Raw genomic sequence first — 22,482 nt, forward strand, 5'->3', positions numbered from 1 at the left:
AATTAAACCAAATTTCAAAATATCAAAATCTTTTATGAAACGGAATTAATTTTCATCACCCAGATCTACTGGATGTCTTTCTAAAAGATAAGCTACAGTTCACACAGATTTCAGAGTAACAGCCGTGTTAGTCTGTATTCGCAAAAAGAAAAGGAGTACTTGTGGCACCTTAGAGACTAACCAATTTATTAGAGCATAAGCTTTCGTGAGCTACAGCTCACTTCATCAGATGCATATCGTGGAAACTGCAGCAGACTTTATATATACACAGAGAATATGAAACAATACCTCCTCCCACCCCACTGTCCTGCTGGTAATAGCTTATCTAAAGTGATCATCAGGTGGGCCATTTCCAGCACAAATCCAGGTTTTCTCACCCTCCACCCCCCCACACACATTCACTCTCCTGCTGGTGATAGCCCATCCAAAGTGACAACTCTTTACACAATGTGCATGACAATCAAGTTGGGCTATTTCCTGCACAAATCCAGGTTTTCTCACATCCCCCCCACCCCCATACACACACAAACTCACTCTCCTGCTGGTAAACACAGATGTTATAGGTTTGATGCAGGAATTACTAGGTGAGGTTCTAAGGCAGGGGGTCTCAAACTGGGGGTCGGGACCCCGCGGGGGGCCGCAAGGTTATTACATGGGGGATCACGAGCTGTCAGCCTCCTCCCCAAACCTTGCTTTGCCTCCAGCATTTATAATGGTGTTAAATATATTAAAAAGTGTTTGTAAGTGTGGGGGGGTGTCGCACTTAGAGGCTTGCTATGTGAAAGGGGTCACCAGTACAAAAGTTTGAGAACCACTGTTCTATGGCCTGTGTTTATACAAGAGATCAGAATAGTTTTTACTGGTCTTAAACCCTCTGAATCTGAAATGGAATTTTTTTAACATTGCAAATATACCTGGGGATAAGGAGAAAAATCACTGCAAGGAAAAAATCACCTTTAAATGGACCCAAAAGTAGCAAGGTGGGTGAGGTATTGTATTGTATTGTATTGGACCTACTTCTGTTGGTGAGAGAGACAAGCTTACACAGAGCTCTTCATCAGGTCTGGGAAGCGTACTCAGAATGTCACAGCTAAATACAAGGTAGAATCACCATGGCAATAACAACACTGCATACACCAAGTACCAATCATGTACCATATGGCAAATTTTGGCAGCAGCAGCATTCTTTAGAATGCTCAGGTTCATTTGTTTGGGCACGATGCCAATATCTCCAGAGAAATGCAAACTACAGCAGGGAAATTGTGATTTTTTACCAGTTTAAAACAGCTAAACCTGAATCGAATTTCATGGGCCAAAGAAAAGGACTCACGCTCTCTGCTGAATTTCTAAAGCCTCCTAAAAACAATGAAGGTGCTATAGCTTTCCAAAAAAAAATGTTTGCAAGGATCTTTTACAATGATAAAACATCAGCATCCTAAATTATAGGGGTCATTACAATCTCCCCACAAGTTTCTTTGTCACAATCTGAAATGAATTTTACTTGGTACATTCATTTGTTCTGTTGCTGCTAACCTTAGATTCCACTGGTTCTCATGGCAGCAGTAGTAGTCAGTCTTCCATAAAGGAGTCATTTGTTCACGAATCTATCAGTCTATCTAAATTTGGTGAAATATTGCGTCTGTCTGTGACCTCACTGCTCTAGAAAGCAACCAAACAGCATAAAGTGTATGGACATGAAAGCAAGAAATCAAATTAAAAAAACAGGCCATCCCTTCAAAAATCAGATTGCAAGTTGCAGAAATTTTGTTTTGAGATATAAAATATTTAAATTTACTTTATTTAATCCCAAATTTAAATAATATTTTAATCAACCTACTAAAAAGCTGTAGTTTTTCCACCTACAGTTTAAGCCAAATGTGTCTCAGCACAAGATCGCAAAAACTTTAATTTCCTCCTTCCACTATTGTTATACAGTGCTTCTAAAGTCAAGTCTACTGCAAAATTAAGTCAACCTAAGTTGTCAACATACAGCCACTGCAGTAATTAAATCATTTTTGCACATCCACACTATGCTCATGTTGTTGGTGCGCGTCCTCACCAAGAGCGTTGCACTAATTTAACTGTCAGCGTACGGCATTGCGGGACAGCTTCTGAAAGGCAGCAACTGTCAATGTAAGCAATGCAGTGTCTACACGGACACTGAGTCGATCAAACTACATCAACCTAAGTGCTAAGCCTCTCATGGAGGTGGAGTTATTAAGTCAGTTTAGTGGGCGAATTACACCAGTGCGAGCTACATTTTAGTGTAGACGCTTACAGAGTTAGGTCGACATAAGCTGCCTTACATCGACTTAACTCTGTAATGTAGACCAGGCCTAAATATTTTCCCTTCCCAGTTTACTAAAATGGAATGAGACATAGTTCCTTTCTAGTGCAGATGATTTGAACAGACATCAAGTCATAGAAAATTTTTTCACACTTTCTTGGAGAAGAACTGGATTTAAGAGATACTTTGCTCATGACAGTGTAAACTAATCTTTAATAGATGTAAAAGGAAAGCTAAAATGATCATTCTAGTATAAGCTATTGAGCACTGGTTCCTTGCATATCTTGGTGTCATGAATTTAAAGACAGTGATTAAGAGTCTACAGAGAACTGTAGGTTCCTGCATTTTTACATAGTGTTTAAATGAAGATATGATCAAGTTGAATCTCAACTGGAAAACAATGTTTTCTATTTTGAAAAAAATCAAGTTATATTGAATGTACCAAAGCTTCAAGTTGTCAGATATTTTAGAAAGGTGTTCAATAAAAAGAAATAAATACTATAGCTTTCTCAGACAAGACTGAGGAAAGGACATATGAAAATGCTTCACTAAATTTAAGATTACTTTGCAGCTTTTCACTGGGGGAAGAGGTGCTTAAGTTTCCTCACTTGTGTTTTTATTCATGCCTCATACAACACCAAAGCACACAGTTGGTACTTAGATAACAAACAGGTCCTGGAGATTTAAGGCTTCTGTCTATCCACTGGACAGGAACAGCATAGGAAACAACTCAACCTTTGAGCAATTCAAGTTTCATTTCCATGGCCAGTGAATCACTGGCGTCTCTGCAGAGACTGCCAACAAGATTGACCATTAGCAAACCTTCTCGTTGCAGATATAGGCTGCATTCAAACTGGTGACCCACAGGAGAGAGGCTCCATTTTTCTTTTATTGATTTCTTTTTAAATCAAATCCAAATCACTTGTTAAGCTACAATAAGCCTAAATAAGATGTAAACACAAAAGCTACCAGAAAGCTACTAGAAACAAAGTCAGTTTTCTGTATCCCCTCTTGGTAAAAGTTAAGCTGAATTCATTTTCCTTTCTAAAATACAAAACTGTGACAGAAAGATTTCTTCCTCCTAGTCAGACCAGCACTGGATTCTGTATATAGTGGTGGTGAAAAAGCATGTCTCCATACACATCACAATGTGTGTAAGAAGAAACGCATACAGAACAATTAAAAGACGCTAAAACCAAAGATCATATCAACCTCATTAAAATTATATATCTATAAAAATACTTGAGGATTTTTTAAAAAGTTTTCAAATTATTCTGTGTTACTAAGAGACTAAGTTCCCTGTCAGCTGCGTGGCCGTGCAGCACCCTATTTAGCACCGCAGAGGCGCTCAGGGAACCTGCACAGGGACCTGTTAGGGCCAGGGCGGCCCGGCTCAGACCCGAGCCCAGACCCGAACCCAGGAGGCCCGGCTCAAACCCGAACCCAGTCACGGTCGGGGCAGCGCAGCGGACCCAGCCCCAGCCAGGGACAGGGCCCAGCCCGGCCCAGCCCCAAACTCATAGTTTTTAAATGAAGCCCCGAACTCGGGTGGCCTGGCCTCGACCCAGCGCGGTGGCCCAGCTCAGGCCCAGAAGCAGACCCAGCTGTGGTCGCAGCTGCGGCAGCGTGGCCTGGCCTGAATCCAGGTGGCCCTCCCCAAACCCAGACCTGTGGGGGCCAGGGGACGGGCGCCTCTCCCCACCTCCCCAGGCCAAGTGCTGCTGCGCGGAAAGAGAGCTGGGGGGAGTCCTGTCTCCCCACTGTAGCCCTGGAACACCTTCCTGCACCCCCAAACCCTGCATCCCCAGCCCCACCCCAGAGCCCACCCCCCCAGCCGGAGCCACCCCCCCCCCCGAAACCCTTATGCTCCATCCGTGAGCCCCTCATCCTTGGCCCCACTCCCGCATCTGGAGCCCTCACATCCCTGCACCCAACCCTCTGCCCCAGCCCTGAACTCCCTCCCACACTCCAAACCCTTTGGCCCCGCCACCACCGTATGAATTTTGTTATGTGCATCAATATAAAGGTGATGCGTCTCACAGAGGTGACAGTTTCCATGGCATTGTATTTCTTTGCTCTCATGCCACAGTCACTATCTAGCTAGAATCTTTTCCATGGTTGCTCTAAACTGTGGTGGGAAAAGTTAGTCATTCCAGTGCCCCTAAATATCCTGTAATTTTATAGACACCTGTTAAGGTAAGTACAGTAATTGAAAAAGGAATATAAAAAAATTAAGTGAATATAAAGCCCTCTTCACAAAACAGATTATAATCCAGCAGTAACACACAACGGGGTGTGTTAGTGATTCATGAGTGCATTCCCATGTGCATTGTGGGGCCTTTAACTTTTACTTTGAAAAAACTAGAGATGGAGGAAGGAAGAAGGCAGTTGCTAAATTCTGTTTTTCAGCCAATGATACAAGTGTCACAAGCCATAATTTCAACAAAACCAGAAGAGAATTTTGTAGATGTGGCTCTGTGTAACAAAACCATTTCACACAGCACTGCTTGTCTACCAACAGTTGTCTCTCCCCACCCTCCAAAACATGGCACACTTTCCTATTTCTGCTTTTCTTTCCCCTATCCCTGATCATTTATTTCCATTCCTCCTTACTTTCCCTAGTGCCTTTGGATCATACCACTTTCTGAGTCAGACTGGCAGTTGAAAAGGTTTATTCATGCTGTGGGCAGGTTTTCTAGAAGCAGCAGTTTCTTGCATTGTCTTTCAAAATGGGGGAGGAAAAATCCCTGTATCCGTCTTCACAGGCAGGCTCAGTGTACAGTAAATCTAGCAGGATAAATACTATTTATCATTTCATAATGTTTAGAATCAGGAGACAGTTCTAACAAATCACTAAAATATTTCTGTATGCATGCTGATTCCACAGATTAACACACCATAATGCCATCCCATTCACCAGCTTCACCTTTTAATTATTACAGTGAGCTTCACTGCACTTGTATTCGCTACAATACTGAAATGTCAGCCACCATACAGCTCATTTATGAGATATATGTCAAGTTCTCCATGTTTAGGCTATAATAGTCACAAAGCAATCTAAGGTCATGGCTACACTACCCTTTATGTCAGCAAAATTTATGTCGCTCAGGGGTGTGGGAAAAAATTACACCCGTGAGTGACATATATTTTGCTGGCATAAGCACTCATGGGCACAGCGCTATGTTGGTGGGAGAGAGACTCTCCTGCAGACATAGCTACCACTGCTCATTTAGGTGGCTTTATTACATCAATGGGAGAGCTCTCTCCTGTCAGCACAGAGGAGCTACACAAGCAATCTTACAAGCAGGGCAGCTATATCGGTACAGCTTTGCCACTGTAAGCTTGCTAGTGAAGACATGGCCTAAACTGGTAAGAAGAAGGAGAAACAGAAAATAGGAATTTTGCTGTGCTTTAAATTAGTGGTTCTCAAACGTATTTGATCACACCCTTCTTCTTTGTGTCTCTCTCCTGCCACAAAAGTACATAAACCGATAAAAAAAAAAACATGCAACTCTCACTAAATATTAAAACCAATAAGGAATTGATTCAAACAGAGGCATTTAAGTATATAGTAAGTGAGATACTGCTTACCGGCATCACACTGTTGTTACTAGTGTGATGGGTGCGCCTGTTTTCTGGAGCAGAGCAATTCCACAAATTCCATGAATGAGCCAACGATCCATTGTAATAAGAGCAAAAGAAAAACCGATTATGGTCAATGCTAACAATTAAATGTGCACACCGTGTCATAGCAAACGGATTAATGTACAGATGGCAACACCTTTGTGTAATACTATGCAAGCTTAACAGAAAGCCATAACACACAGCGCCAGCTAGAGTCAAATGCACAGTGCCATCTGAGGACCTGATATGTCTGGAGGAATCAGCTTTGCTTGTTATTCATTGCGGTGGGTAAAATGTGTGCATTCCCCCCCCCCGCCCCAAAGCATCTCACGCCCTTCACCGAATACGGTTTGCACCCCCCAGTTTGAGAACCTCTACTTTAAATGACTGTATAAGTGATCAACTTTTAAAGGAGGCATTGTGACCATCACGAAAATATGTTAGTCAGATCTTTCAAAATGTGCAGTGGTAGATGACAGCTAAGGGTGTGTGGTCAGAGGGTTTTACCTCCCATACTGAAGCTGGTTCTCTTGGGGTATTTGTGTGGCTTGTTCCATGATGTGATATACTTCCCTGATGGAGTGTCCTTGTTTGGTAAAGGTGATTTTAAGTGTGGGGAGATGTGTATCCCAGCCTTTCTCCTTGGACCATATTCTACGGTATCTGAGTGTCTGGCTGTAGATAATGGATTTCTTGGTGTGACTGGAGTGGTTACTGGATCTGTGAGGGTAAGTGTGGTGATCCATGCGTTTCCTGTAGGGTCCCATTGTTGAAACTGACTGTGGTGTCCAGGAAGTTGATGCTGGTGCGGGAGAGTTCTAGAGAGAGTTTGATGGATGGGTAGTGGTTGTTGAAGTGGTGGAAATTATGAGGGAGTTTAGGTTGTGTGTCCAGAGGAGGAAAATAATATCCATGCATCTCAGGTATATCATTGGTTTTGTAGTGTATTTGTCCAGAAATTCTTCCTTGAGGAAGACCATGAAGAGTTTGGCATATTGGGGAGCCATCTAAGTACCAGCGTCTGTTCCTGCGGTTTGGAGAAACTATTGTTGAATGTACAACTGTTACGGGTGAGGATGAAACGGATGTGTTTGGTGATTAACCAGAAATGTATGTGTGAGAATTGTCCATTGTCTTGTAGATATTGAGGTAGGCAGTGATGCCATCATTTTGAGGAACGTTGGTGTATAGGGAAATGGCATCCATGGTAGTGAGGATGGTGTTCTGGGGGAGGTGATTAATGTTGGGGTCTTTCTGAAGGGGTCAGCTGTGCCTGGAGGAAGCTGGTCCTTTGTATAGTGAGTGATCTGAGGATGGTTTCTCCTTGGACCATATTCCTTCATTGATATTGCTTCAGTAAGAGTTCTGTGGAGAGACATAAATGGTCTCTCTGGGTTCCCTTGTTTGTATACCTTGGGAAGCATATAGAACATCTCTGGGGTGGGTTCATGGGAGATGAGGTTGTAGACTCTCTCTTGGAGCTGTTTGGGAAAGGATTTGAGGATATTCTTAAATTCCTGGATGAACTGTGGTTTGGGATCTTTGAGTTCTTTATAGTAGGTGGTCTCAGAGTTGTAATCATCACAGTTGAGAACTACGATGGGACCCCCTTTATCTGCTGGTTTGATCACTATCTGGTGGTCGGATTTCAGAGATTATATAGCTGTTCTTGTGGCAGTTGAGAGACTGTGGTGGATGTGATTAAGCACTTCACAGTCAATTTTTTCCCCTGAAACAATTAATGGAATGATCAAGTGTGTGATTTTGCCTACTGTGGGGTGTCTAGTCAGATAATTCTTTTTTCTTATGATTATTGGTGGGGAGGTGTCATCATTGTTGTGAAAGAATTCTTCTAGTTCTCCACATTTTAGTATGGTATCAGGTTCTGTGGTGGGGCAGAAGTTCGGTCCTTTGGAAAGAACAGATAACACAGTGCCAGTTACAGATGTTTTGATAAATTGATAATGTTGGGGTGTCTAGGAGTGGGTCTTGGAGCCATGGTTTCTCCCTGAGGTAGTGTTCTGTGGGCTGTGGAGTTTGTTCCACTTTTTGCTTTTGTGTTGGATAACTGTCATCAGGTTTTTTTGGGTAGTTTGGGTTTCATGTATGATTTCCAGGTAGGTTTCCTGATTATTTTTTTCTTTCCAGTGTGCGAGAGTATGTGATGTTGTTTGTCTGAAGTGGTCCCTTCCAATAATATCCCAGATACTTTCATTCTCTGGACAGACAACTTCAATCCCTACCACCCATCCGTCAAACTCTCTCCAGAACACCCCCTACCAGCATCAACCTCATGGACACAACAATTAGCTTCAACAATGGAACCCTACAAACAACTGCACACAAGAAACCCATGGATCATCACACTTACCTTCACAGATCCAGAAACCACCCAAACAAACCAAGAAATCTGTTATCTTCAGCTAGACACCACAGAACATGCTCCAAGGAGACTATCCGGGGTACACACCTCACTATACTCAAAATCGCCTTTACCAAAACAACAACATTCCGCCAGGGAAGTAGGTTGCATCATGGAACAGGCCACACTAATACCCCGAGAGACCCAGCTTCAATATGGGGAAAAACGACAACCGTTGACTACATACCCCTACCTGTCAGCTACCATCCCGTTCTAGAACCCATATGGGGTATCAAACCATTACAATTCATACTCAATGGGGACCACATCTTGAAAGAAATCTTTCCTGAATCCGCTCATCTGGCCTTCAAAAAAAACCCAAACAAAACAAATTAACCTTGCCAAGCTCCTCACAGACCACGACCCACCAACTTAAGTAGCATGCAGACCCTGCCAGAACAGATGCAAAACCTGAAGACATATCTCCACTGCTATGATGATCAACACCCCCCACAACATACCTTTCAAGATCTATGGGTTCTACATATGCCTATTGCAACATGGGAGTGTACCTCATCCAGTGCATTAACTGTCCCAACAACAACTATGTGAGTGAAACCAAACAATCTCTACACTCTTGAATGAACTTAAAGAAAAATGATAAAAAAAACAAAATCACCACCACATCACCTATGGGTGAACACTTTCACAAACTATCACTCTGTATCTGACCTCTCAGTCCTTATCCTCAAAAGAAACTTGCACAACACCTTCAAACGATGAACCTGGGAGCTTAAATTCATAAGTTTGCTAGACACTAAAAATCATGCTCTTAATAAAGACACTTGATTGAAAGCTTATTACAACAACCTGTAACCTGATAACCCCCCTTTTTTGTCCTATGACCGCAAAGGTGTTAACAGGCCACTTCACTTTGAATAGTCTCTTACTTATTGTAATAATACTTATACTATGGCTGTGACACTCTTGAGTACCTTTCCCAGAGTTGAAGAGCCCTGTGTAGTTCATCTCTTTCAGAAATTGGTCCAATAAAAAAATACCACCTCACTCACCATGTCTCACTAATATCCTGGGAGCAACATGGCTACAACAACACTGCCAACACTCTGGAATAGAAATGGTTACAGCCCTAATTTAGTTTCAAACCAGACCAGTTAATTACACAAAACCGTCAAAAGAGCTTAGTTGCTGAGTAAACCTCACCTGTTAATTATCAAAGCCCCTGCCTTTGTTTAAACTTCTAAAATAGGTCTCTAATATTTAGGGCCTTTACACGTAGAAGTTTAAAAATATTAAGACAGGTGGGGTGAGGTTTTTTAGTTACTACCGAATTATTTCAGAAGTTGATTTGTCTTGTTTAAAGCACCTTTCTTTGGTACTAGATAAGCCTTTAAAAAAAAAAAACCTTACAGGAACAATTTGATGTTCTTACTGTTAGTCATTAAAATTCGAAAGTGATAAAAAAAAGTTTAGAAGTCTTTCCTATTTTCCATCACAAATGGGCCCTACAGTAACCAACTTGTTTCATTTCAGCTATTTCATGTTCCTCGGTCTCAGAAGCATGAAACTTATGAGTTTCTTAAAAAGAGTGGACAAATTTGAAGACTTAGGCAGTTTGACTGCTTTGCTTTCAATTTTACCTACATTCCTTAAGGACCCCAAAAGGCACATCATTTCCACTCACTTAAATGCCACCTTCAGTGTCTTTATTCCAGTTACCCTGAGTGTTCGGAGTATTAGCCACAAGGACGGTATGTCTACACTGCAATTAAAAACCCATGGCTGGCCCATGCTAGCTGACTCAGGCTTACGGGGCTATTTAATTGTGGTGTAGACATTCAGGCTGGAGAGGGAGCCTGGGTTCTAAGACCCTGGAAGGTGGGAAGATACAAGATTTCATTCTGCAACCTGAGCCCGAATGAACTTCTGCACCACAGCTAAACAGTCAGAGCCCTCCAAGCCCAAGTCAGCTGGCATGGGCCGGCCACAGGTTTTTAATTGTACTGTAGATATACCCTTAGAGGGGTTCCTCAATTAACATAAAGTATTGAGCCCACTGATTCTGCAATACTCCCAACCTCTGTGTATGCACCCAGAAAAATTAAAAACATATTTATAGTTTGTAAATGCTACAGAATTTACAGTGACTGACAGCCTAAAAATACTTTAGATAAGAAACCGCAATTACCAAAACTCTGCAATTATCTAGGAATTGCTTTGCAATAAACCTAAACCAAAATGTGCTATATGCCATTTAATTTCCATCGGACTTCTGTATAATCTGAAAATACTTCACTTGCGAGTGAAACCATGGTCTCCAATAGTAAATTGGAAACTAGAAAAGCTAGAGAACCCATGCCCCATAGAAATTGCCAAAAGTATGGTCATTAGTTTACACCATACTCCATGATAGAGACAGAAAATAGAATATACAGTATGCCAGATATTTATAAACATCCTTTAGAAAAGGCAACATTGGCAGACATACATGTATGAGAAAATACCTACTCTGTGAATAGACCCTTGCAAATCCGTGGGTATCCACTTTATATCCGTGGACCATATTTGCGGATCACAGCTCGGATGCGGATACAAATTTTATATCCGCACAGGGTTCTGCAGCACAGACTCACCAGAATGGAGCGGCTGTCTCCCAGTCCTCAGGCTCCAGCTCAGCTCTCTGAATCACACAGCAGCAGGGATCGCCCGCTGGGCATTCTGGAGTTGTAGTCCTCAGCTTGCTTGGATGGAGGAGGTAAACTACAACTCCCAAAGGGGAGTGAGCCAAGCGCCATTTTGAAAGAGGTGTGGTTGTAATTTAAACTTGGGGGTGGCAAGAGTGCATGCTATGAAGAGAGTAGTTGTCACCACTCTCTGTCCGGGCCAGGTCTGTATGCATTACAGTCGCTGCAGCTACATAGTGGTGTCTGAGCCCCGTCCCCAGGAGTGGGGTGCTGCACATGAGGGCCCAGGACTGTAGCCTTCCTACTCAGAGTGAGGAAGGAGGTACGGCAGGGGCGGAGCAGATGGTGGGGCAGGAGGTCTCTGGGGAGAAGTGGGGGGCAGTTGGGAGTCGGAGGCTTGGCACAGCTCTCCGTCAATGATGTGCGGTGACCTGTGGAGCTGTTCAGAGCTCTGCAAATCCGCAGACAATTTTTGAGGATTGTGGATCGGATGTGGATACAAATTTTTGCATCAATGTAGGGCTCTATCTATGAGCCCTGGTGGTGAGTACAGCCAGGATAGAAACTTGAGCTGTATCTCACTTGTGTTTAGACTAGAACAGACTTATTGCCAGCATTTTAATCACTGTGTCGTCAATCCTTCTCAGAGCAGGTCTAGAACAACTTCAGAGGTTATAGCCCGATTCTAGTGGTTCTTCTGCGGAGCTGCCCCACCAAGAGTAATACGGTAGGCAATTTCAAGAAAAATGCCCGTGTATACAAGGCCTTAGAGACATCTGTTATCCAAGGATCTGAAAGCCCCTTACAAAGATGGGTAAGTAACCTCATTTTACAGATAGCAAAACTGGGGAACAAAAAGTTGAACACTGCCAAAGGCCACGCTGAGTGTAGCTGAGTAAGTAATAGGCCTCCTGCCTCTCACTCCCTCTAAGCAACACTGTTTGCCTTGCAGAAAAAGATCCTTGAAATTTGGAAGGATGACGTTAAGGTTGTCTTTCAGCTGATGAAAAAGTAAAAAGTAGCTGAAGACAAGTTACTAGACAAACAAATCTTGATCATTAATTTCTTCCAGTTTAAGAACCAAATCTGTGCTACCCTCTCTTGTCAAAACTACTTGTGGATAACAATTATGCTTTTTTTATCAGGATGTTTAGAATTTGTGACCTCTCTAAAGTAATAAATAATTTTTAAAATCTTCAGGTCATTGTGTATTAAATTCTATTATAACTTTCCAAGGTTGTGCAGTGCCTCAGGTGCTGGTGAGATTTTACAATGGAGGCTGATCAAAGGGAAAGATTTCCAAAACTAAATTTTTACCACAATACTATTATCCGCTTGTTTGATGTATTAGCTAACACAGCTGTTGGCTTGTAATGGAACTTCAAAACTAGAAAGTAAAACAAAACAAAACAAAGAAGCTAAAGAAAATATATCAAAGTTAACTTTTGATTATATTTTAAATGCAGGAACCAAAGGCTCAAGTACAACTGAATCTGAATCAGTCTTCTTAGAAACCTTTGTTTTACCAAATAAGTTACAAGCTTTCCCATTCATCTTACTGAAGAGCTACACTGCTGAAAGATGGGCTTTGTCCTAGACAGACTAAAAATCTGACTGAGACCCTAAAACTGTACAGGGAACATCCTTATTCCTTAGCAGCTAACAGATATGGAAGACTAAAGCCATATCCCATTAGGCTATGAAGTGAGCTAAGGAAACATGGTTAAGCAAGTTTGCAATACAGAATAGCAAGTCAGCGGCACATAACTTTAACTTAAGTTAAAAACAGTAGTTTTAAAAACCACAGAACAGCCCATCCACACTGACTGGTCAAATTGCACTAGAAATGGGCTTAAACGAATATTAGCCTTGTATATACGTTAAAAAAATCAAGTCAAGGGACCTGGCCATAGGAGAACATATATATATGTGCTTCTATGATGTTCTCCATATGGTTTTTTTGGTGCTTCATGGCACTTCAGGGAATTTTGTCCAGTCCTGCTCAGTTGATATGATGTTAATTGCAAGATGGTGCTGAGGCAGCAGGGAGTGAGAGAATGAGGTAAAAGCAGAGCCTAGTGGGTGTAATGAAAAGAAATACAATGGTTACAAAAAAGATGCCACCACACTGAAGGCTGCTATATAAAGACACAGTCAAGTTGGATCCATATTTTCTTTAATTTTCCCCTCTGTAAGAAATATTCTTTTTTTATTGTTATTGAGAAAAATTTTAAAAAAACATTTCAAAGAGAGGCACAAAAATAGAGTAATTGCAAGCCAACTTACATACGCTACAGTTCCTAAGAAAAAAAAAGTTTAAAACCTCTAAAGGCAACATGGTTTATCTTTTTGCAGTTTGTCTTTCACATTCATCAGCACAGGCTAGACTATGAGGGATTTGAATTTCAGACATTTTTTGAAGATTATGGAATTTTTACCTGTTACTTATGCCTAGAAAAGCTAACATTATGGCTACGTCTACACTAGCACTTTTGTCGGTCACAGCTGTGAAAAAATACCCGCTGACTGACTGAAGTTTCACTAACAAAAGCACAGTGTGGACAGCACTATATCGGCAGGAGAACATCTCCTGCTGCCATAGCTACCGCTGCTCAGTGGGAGTGATTTAATTATGCCAGCAGGAGAGCTCTCTCCTGCCAGCATAGAGCAGCTACACAGGAGACCTTACAGAGGTACAACTGTGCCGCTGTCAGGTTCGTTGTGTAGACATAGCCTAGTACTAACTACCTAAGGAAATGGCCAAGCAGGAGAGAAACTGACAACAGAAGTAAACCATGGTTGTTCACTTGTCAGACAGCTTTGTCAAGCAAATGTATCTGAGTAAAAAAAATAAAATATTCCCCCAATCCTGTCTGACTTAACTGATAGCAGAAGTGGAGCAACGCGGCCCCAGCCGGCTCTACTTTCTTTGCCCCAGCCCCAGCTGTGTCGCTGGCGGGGTGAGGGTTGGAGAAAGGTCCTGCACTCACCTGCAGCGAGAAGTGGAGCGCCGCAGCTGGGAGCTGGCGGAGTGGAGCGGGCTGGGACCAGGCTGCTCCGCTTCCGCCACTGTCCGTGAGTGCAGGGGGTATCCCTTCCCCAAAGCGACAAGGCTGAGGCCAGGACAAGGGACGCAGAGCGGGCTGCTCCCAGCCCCCCACTAATCCCCCAGACCACTCTGGGACTGTGGGGCCCCCAAGAGTGCCCCCCCGCTCCTGCCTCCCAGACTCTGGGGGGGGAGCCCCTGATGCCCCCAAGACCCTCTGCCCCTTATCCAACCCCTTGGCCCTGCCCCAGCACCCTTAACACACTGCTCAGAGCAGCGTGTCTGAGCTTTATCGCGTTGTATGCAAACCCGCATTATATTGGGTGGCATTATATCGGGGTAGAGGTGTACTATACAGATTTCATGGGGGAGATCAGCGTTTCTCAAACTGGGGGTCCTGACCCAAAAGGGAGTTGCATGGGGATCGCAAGGTTATTTTAGGAGGCTTGCAGTATTGTCGCCCTTACTTCTGCGCTGCTGCCTTCAGAACTGGGCAGTCAACGAGCGGCAGCTGTTGGCCAGGTGTCCCCACCAGCAGCAGCACAGACGAGTGGCAATACTGTACCACGCCACCCTTCAGAGCCGGGCTCCCGGCCAGCAGCCACCGCTTTCCAGCTGCCCAGCTCTGAAGGCAGCGCCACCACAGCGCAGGAGTAAGGGTAGCGGTACTGTAACCCACCCCTACGATAACCTTGTGCAGTGGCAGATTTAGAGTTAGTGGGGCCCTGTGCGCAGCTTCATTTTTGGGGGCCCCCCCCAGGGGACCCAGCCAAGAAAAAGAACATTATCTACCTCCCGTTTTTCATTCTTTTTTTCCCCATCCTCCTCCTATATTATAATAGGATGTAAAGGAAAATAAAATGAGGGGCAGGGGGTTGGGGTGCAGGAGAGGTGCGGGGTCGGGCTCTGGGAAGCTGTTTGGGTGCAGGATGAGGGCTCTGGGCTGGAGCAGGGGGTTGGGGTTCGGAAGGGGTCGGGGGGGGGTCAGCGCAGCTCCCAAAGCAACCGGCACAGGCCTCTGGCAGCGGCTCCTAGGCAGGGGATCTCTGTGCGCCACTGTCAACAGGGCGCCACCCCCACAGCTCCCACTGGCTGCAGTTCCCGGCCAATGGGAGCTGCAGAGTCAGTGCTCGGGGCGGGAGCAACACACGGAGACACTCCCCACCCCGCCACCCCCGGGGCTGCAGGGACATGCCAGCCGCTTCCAGGAGTGGCGCGGCGCGGAGGGAGGAAGGCAGCACGGGCAGGGAGCCGCCTTAGCCCTGCTACTGGCACATCTCTGCGCTCCCCTTGTGGGAAGGGGGACAGCAGGTTTCCATGCACTGCCTGGGGCGGGGGCAGCACACGGAGCCACCTCCCACCGCCAGGGGCACACAGAAACATGCCAGCAGCCAGCCACTTCAGGGAGCAGTGTGGGGCCACCAGCCACGGAATGCAGGCAGCCTGCCTTCCTGAGCCCTACTGCGCCGCCAGCCGGGACTCGGGGGCAGGTTGTCAGCTGAAACTTGCCCTGCATTTTGGGGGCCCCATGCCACCGCACTGTTTGTTTCATGGTAAATCCATCTCTGACCTTGTGAGCACCCCACAACTCCTTTTTGAATCTGAATCCCTACAATTACAACACCGTGAAATGTCAGATTTAAATAGCTGAAATCATGAAATTTATAATTTTAAAAATCCTTTGACCATAAAATTGACCAAAATGGACCATGAATTTGGTAGGGCCCTACACATGGGTAAACCACAACAATAGCTGCCTCCCAAACCTCAACCACCACAGCACCTACAGCTGACTTGACAACACCGAATTGGTTAGTCACTGACTGAGAGCAGTCTGGAGTAGCAAGCTTCCAGATGGCAATAGCAGCCCACTTCTGGACTGGCATGGCCTTCCTCATCAATGTGTCCTGGTGCTGGAAGGTCATGGCAAGCCCCTCACATAAGACCATGAAGCTCTCCTTCCTCATGTAGTAGTTCTGGAGCCAGTGCTGGTCAACCCAGGTCTGCAGGATGATACAGTCACACTACTCTGTGCTCGTGGCCCTGCTCCAGACCAACCGGTCAGCAAAGAGGAGATTCCACAGCTATTACAACCTGAATCAGCTGTCTCCACTCCATCATGTTTTCATGCAGCCCTCCTCGTCAAGGCATGTCACCCTCAGAAGTGGTGATAAGATGCTGCCAAAATGTCATCGATTGCATCTCAAACACTCTGCTTCTACTTGCAGAAATGGGCACTGCATTAACCACGCCAAAAGTCCTGAGCTGGATCCATGCCTGGGCATCATCTAGAATGGAGGTTGCAGGCAGAAATGAGAAGTGTGCCAAGCCAGAAGTGCAATAGCTAACTGTGTTGATAAGCGAAGATCATTTCAGTACAGGTGCCCAGGAAGGACAGACAATACTGTGAAACATTTCGTAGAGCAGCATAGCTTACATGCCCCCAGAAACCCTAGCACCTAGCCCAGGTTACTGCAGCATCAGTGTGGATGCTGCTCCATGGGTCTGACTTGAGTGTGGCTTTGCAGCACACATGCTTGCAGCTGGGCTTGGTTAGCCCAGATTCTCAGGGCGGCGAGTTATATGGGCCCTTGGTGCCTGTGAGCCAGCAAATTCAGGGCCCGGCTTCACCAATGCTGGGGGCCAGGTCTCTCCCCCGGCCCCGCCTGCCGCCCCCACATGCCTGTCCCACAATGTCCCTACCTGCCCTGGGCAGCAGGCGGCTGCCCCCTGCAGCTCCTCACTGCAGCTGGCAGTGGCTGGCGAGGGAGCGCAAAAGGGAGTGGTGACAGCAGCAGGCTGAGGCAGTGGTGGAGAGGCTGAGGCAGTGGTGGAGAGGAGGAGGTGCACACGTGATGGCAGCCCTCCCCGCCCCCTGCCCTCACCACAGGGGAAGTGAGGGGGCTTCCTGGACCTGAAAGGGGCCCAGCCTCTAAGAGCACGTGCAGTGATGGTGCCAGGTGAGTGTGCTGCCGGGGGGTAGAGTGGGACCTTTCCCCTGGAGCTCACTGCTGCCAGTGGGGAGACGGCTGGGGGAAACTGTGGATTCCTCCTCTCTGACCCCAGCCTCGGGGCAGCCTTCCTGCACCCCAAACTCCTCAGCCCCGGCCCCAGCCCCGCCCCAAAGTCTGCACACAAAATATATATCGGCTTACAAGGTGGGGAGGGGGGCACTTGGACCCATTCTGGGCACCACCAAAAACCTGATGCCCCTGTAGGTTTCCACACCCAGGTAAATTCTGGTATTAAGATATATCCTAAATAAACCAGACCCGCCATCCTTCCAGCTGATAGATGGAGTGTAATGAAGAATCTCGAAGTGCGAGATGTGTGAAGTGGAGGAAAATACAATAAGATGGTGATCAGGAATATTTTGGAATCAAAACAAAATGACTGAAAAGAAGGATAACTACCACAGAATCCCCTTTAGAGGCACACATGCCACACACATGCTACACATGCCAAGAGAGCTCATAAAACGTGCATTAGTGGATCCACTCTCCTTAGTCCTTGTATGAGTAGCAGTCTCTACTTATAATAGATTTAAGTTTTCTCCTCAACTACTAGGACAAAACTAATCCATTAAAAAAAGTCTAATTAGCAATAAACTTCTATCTCTGCCAGTTAATGTGATCTGACTGATGTTGTTAACTCTAGTCACATGTCCAACACTAGTCTTTTATAGGTGATGTTTTAGAACAAATAGTTTTTGTCTGAGCTGCCTCCATGCCTTGGTGATCCATTCAATTCAATAAATTTTTTCCTTCCTCACTGGTAGGTGAATTGCAAATGAGAACCAAAATATATTTAACAGGGACATTACTGCCCCCAAAATATAGATTTTGTAAAATAAGGTTTTACAAAGCACAATATTAAAATAAATGCTATTTAGGCTTTAAAAGATTCCATTGAATACAATTGGTTTGGATTTATTCATGCCTCTGCAGCATTTACAACCCAAAAAAGTGCAGCAGTTCTAGGGCAGAAGAACCAGAAAATGAAGGTGGCCAGTTTGTTTACCTCTTTTTTGCTTACATTATTTTGCTTAGTTCAGGCATTAACAAAGAGCAAAACTGGCCTGAAGTGAAATTGAAAACATTTATAATCTCAGGAGTTATAAATGAGACAGGTAAGGATTTTTTTATCCTGACAGTTCTTTTTAACTGAATATAAGCATTGAGAACCAGTAAGATACCAGAATACTAATTTCAATCCCTTGCATGCTGAATGGTCCAGAAAATAACTAAATAGTACAGGGATTAGCAATGGGATATGAAGTTGTTTTTTTTTATCTCTAAACTACTAGTTTCTGACCAGCACAGGTCAATAAGGATCAAAAATAACCGAACAGTTTTTTAGTTGCTTATGTAAAATGAACCTGTGATCTCGGTTTACAATTGTTAGTTTTAGCATAGGGTTCAGGGAATTCTTGGGCAACCATCAAGCTTCTTCCTCACTGCTGGTAAAGTTCAGGGTGTTGGGGTTTTGTTTTTTGTTTTTGTTTTTTAAAACAACGATCTCATCTCTCCAAAGCAAAAAGATTTCTTCTCCTTAGAGGAATGCCTGAGAAAACAGATAAATCTTGCTTTGCAGAGTACCCTGAAGACTGAACTTGAGGTCCACTGGACTCAGGGTGGATGTGGAACATGCAGATTTTAGAGTCAAGGACACTCTGAGGAGCACACCCTGCATTGAGCACCTAGGACGTACAATTCTGCAGTCTGTTAACTCGACTGCCCTGCTAATCTCATCTACCATATGAACAGAAAATTTCCCCAGCCATTCTCAAAATGTAACTAAATTTATTATCTTAAACAATAAAAGCAGATGCAAGTATATTAATGTGTTTTAGCGGCAGACCTCTAGTATTCTTAAAAACTGATTTATGTCAGGAATATAATCTCAAAATCTACAGATTCTTTACTCGAGGTGGTGAATAATTTAGCTCTAAGCACATTTTTGCTTGTTACCCAAGACCACACCTTTTTTGCACAGAACATTTTTTGAAGCTCCCTCCAGACAAAAGGTTTAAAATCAAAGATTTTAATTAGAAGTGTTTCAGAAAACCCTGCCTCAAGCTGTCTCAAATTTTGGAACATTACTTTTTGGATCTCAAGGTACAAACTGTTTCTTGAAAATTAGAAAAAGAACATTAAAAGCAGTACCTGTACCTGGATTAGTAATGACTGACAGAAACACAGCCTGCAACTATTAGTTTCATCTGGGCAGGAAGGAATCTCAGTGTAGAAATTTCTAGCTGGAGCTGTTTTCTGGGAGTTTTCAACAAGACAATTAAACATTGACCCACTGTAGAGTGCAACACATCTGTGCTGATGACTGCAACACAGTATTCAGGAGTGAAAAAAGTGGTATCAGTGCTGCAAACAGAGCATTTGACTAAAATATGGGTTTTTTTTATAAATGTGTGGGGTACAAAAAACTCTAGTGCTAGATGTGTGAAGTAGAGGAAAATACAATAGGATGTCCGGTGGCATCTTAAAGACTAAGATTTTTTTGGGCAAAAGCTTTCGTGGGTAAAAAACCACTTCTTCAGAGGAATCTGAACATGAAAGTAAAAAAATGCTACTGTGAAAGAATCCATTGTTTCACTTTACAGAAACTACAAACTACTTCTCTTCAGTCCTTGCATTTAAAATATCAAAGCAAGGCAGTTCAGGGCAAGGAACAATACAAATTCAAGTCAGAGCACTAACAAATCTGATCTAAAATTTTTTGCAAACATTGAAAGAAATACATTTACTAACATTGCAATTGTAATACAAGCCCGGAGTGGCAAGTACTAATTTTTAAAATCTTTGTGGGCCCCCACTTCCTGCACTCGAGGTGCCAGAGTGGGGATTCTGCCCTGACATGGTGGCAGAGCGGTGGGATAGTTTTGAACCAGACGCACCGACCTCAGAATTTTAAAAGGACACATTTTTCCTTTTTGGCTGCTTGAAAGCCAGGGAGGTTTGGTTTTTTTCTCTCTTTCTTTTCTTTGCTGCCTGGGGGGGAACAGGCCTACAAAGGGATTGGCCTGCAAAGCCAGGGAGTCCAACAAGCTATTTATTTTATTTTTTTTTTTATTTTCTAGCTTCAAGGCAACTAAATAGTAAGGCTAGAGTAGGGCAGCCCAGTGCAAGAGGTTGAGGTCAGGCACCAAAACCTTAGAAAAAACAGTCTTCCCAAAGCAGCATGCCACGGAGAATACAGATCCAGATTACGCCCAGACATCCAGCTCCATGACAGAAATGGAGGGAGGGGATGGGGGAATGTGGACTTCCCAGGAGGAAAGGGTCAGCCCTCCCCGAACCGAGATCCTGGTGCCAGGATGGAGAAATGTGTTTAACTCAGACCGACTTCTAACTGAGGCAGAAAGGAATTTCTACCTAGAGGTGAAGCGCTTGGAAGTGGAGGACAAGCCCTTGGAGGCGGAAAAGCAGGCAAAGCGCTTGGAGGCGGAAGCAGAGAAGAGAGGTGAAGCGTTTGGAGGCGGAATTAGAGCTGAAGCGCTTAGGGCTGGAAAGGGCTAAGCTGGGTCCGGCAGGTAACCCTAACAGTCCTCCTCCAGGTACCGCTCCCCATTCCAAGCAATTCCGAACATACGAGGTAGGCAATGATACAGAGGCCCTCTTAGAAAATTTCAAAAGGGCCTACCTTGGGTACAACACCCCTATAGATCAGTATATGGTGGAACTGAGGCACAGCTCAGTGGACCCTTAGCAGAAGTGGCAGCTGAAATACCTAAAGAACATATGAACGAGTTTAAACTTTTTAAACAAAAGGCCAGAATTAGGATGGGGCTAACCCCCAAGCATGCCCGTGGGCGGTTCAGAGCCCTAAGATGGAAACCAGATGTGGCATTTTCCCGACACACCTACCACATTGTAAAAAATTGGGATACCTGGATATCAGGAGCCAACGTTAAGTCTCAGGAAGATCTGGCTCTCCTAATGCAAATGGAGCAGGTCTTAGAGGGTGTTCCTGAGGGAAATAGAAAGGTGCATCCTAGATGGGAAGCCCAAAACAGTAATTGAGACAGGGGAGAGTGGAACCAAATGGGTGGAGGTGGCAGAGAAGAAGATAACTAGTAGCAGTTGATGGGGGTACCAGAAGGGGCAACCCAAAATGACACCCATCATCGGGGTCAGTGCAAAGCCTCACCTCGCAAGGAGGAGACCTTCACACAGCCAAGGAGACCCAAGATGCCCTCTCGTCCCACCACCCCACTCTCCAACCACCCGCCTCGCCCCAGCCCACACTCAGCTGGGCGATGCTTTAAATGTAATGAGCTGGGCCATGTGAAGGCCTACTGCCCCAAGAGCCCCAGCCAACTACAACTCATCACCCTGGAGTCCCATCAAGAGCCTTCAGGCCCAGATGTCTCGCAAATTCCCCCAGACCGAAGGGAAACTGTGAGTGTGGGCAGGAGGAAGATTACAGTGTGGAGAGAAACTGGAGCACAGGTGTCAGCTATCCACCAATCCCTGGTGGACCCCAAATTCTTCAACCTAGAGGCCCAAGTGACAACCTTTAAGGCCAACTCTTAACTTTCCTACTGCCAGGTTGCCTGTCCAGTACAAGGGCTGACAGTAATATGGACTTTTGCAGTCTGTGACGATTATCCCATTCCCATGCTGCTGGGAGAAATCTTAGCTAACCATGTGAGGCTAACAAAAAGGGTGGGGATGGTCACCCGCAGCCAGGCTAAAGAGGCCTCCACACCTAACTCCATTCCTGAGCCTCCTACAGGGACCCAGCCAGAGGTGGTGGAATCCGACCCCAAACCAAAGTCCATGGCAGCAGTTGTAGATCCAGTTCCTAGGACCCAGCCAGAGCCAGCCCAAGAATCGAAACTGGCGGAGCAGTCAGCACTAGAGCCCGTACTTTCAACCCCATCAGAGTCAGGGGAGCCAGCACCAAAGGGCGCCACAGAGCCTGCACCTGCAGCAGCAACTAAACCGGCACAAGAGGCTCAACCGGAGCCTGAAATACCACCTAGTGCACCAGTGGAGAACGGTTCACAGTCAACGGAAACAACCCCATCACCTGCATTGCTTCCAGTGGGACTAAGCCCAAGTTCACAACCCAGGGGGGAACTAATGTCTCTAGTATCAAGGGAGAAGTTCCAGGCAGAGCAGGAAGCAGATGGGAGACTAAAGGGAGCTTGCACGGTGACACAGAGCACCCACCACCTCTCAGCTCTTCTAATAGGTCCAGGTTTGTTATAGAAGGAGAACTCTTATACAAGGAGACCCTTTCTGGTGTGCACCAGGAGGACTGGCATCCTCAGAGACAGTTGGTAGTTCCACCTAAGTATAGGGAAAAGCTCTTGAGCTTTGCTCACAATCACCCTAGTGGCCATGCTGGGGTGAACAGGACCAAGGACCGTTTGGGGAAGTCATTCCACTGGTAGGGTACGGGCAAGGACGTTTCTACCTATGTCCAATCTTGTGAG

At 45.0% G+C, this 22,482-nt stretch overlaps 1 protein-coding gene across 18 annotated transcripts in view; it reads right to left on the reverse strand.

Annotated features, from left to right (window-relative positions):
• Positions 1–22,482, reverse strand: part of DISP1 (dispatched RND transporter family member 1) — a 161,392-nt gene that overhangs the window by 87,010 nt on the left and 51,900 nt on the right. The window contains exon 5 of one of the 18 annotated variants that reach the window (XM_073338804.2): positions 10,928–12,365. The exons of 16 other annotated variants lie outside the window; for them this stretch is intronic. The gene's annotated coding sequence lies outside the window, so the exon portion shown is untranslated. Of the gene's footprint in view, positions 1–5,878; positions 6,236–10,927; positions 12,366–22,482 lie in introns of those variants that run through there. One more of the 18 variants, XM_073338806.2, reaches the window with a different exon arrangement.

Source organism: Lepidochelys kempii, chromosome 3 (assembly GCF_965140285.1).
Source record: "Lepidochelys kempii isolate rLepKem1 chromosome 3, rLepKem1.hap1, whole genome shotgun sequence".
Taxonomy (NCBI): Eukaryota; Metazoa; Chordata; order Testudines; family Cheloniidae; genus Lepidochelys; species Lepidochelys kempii.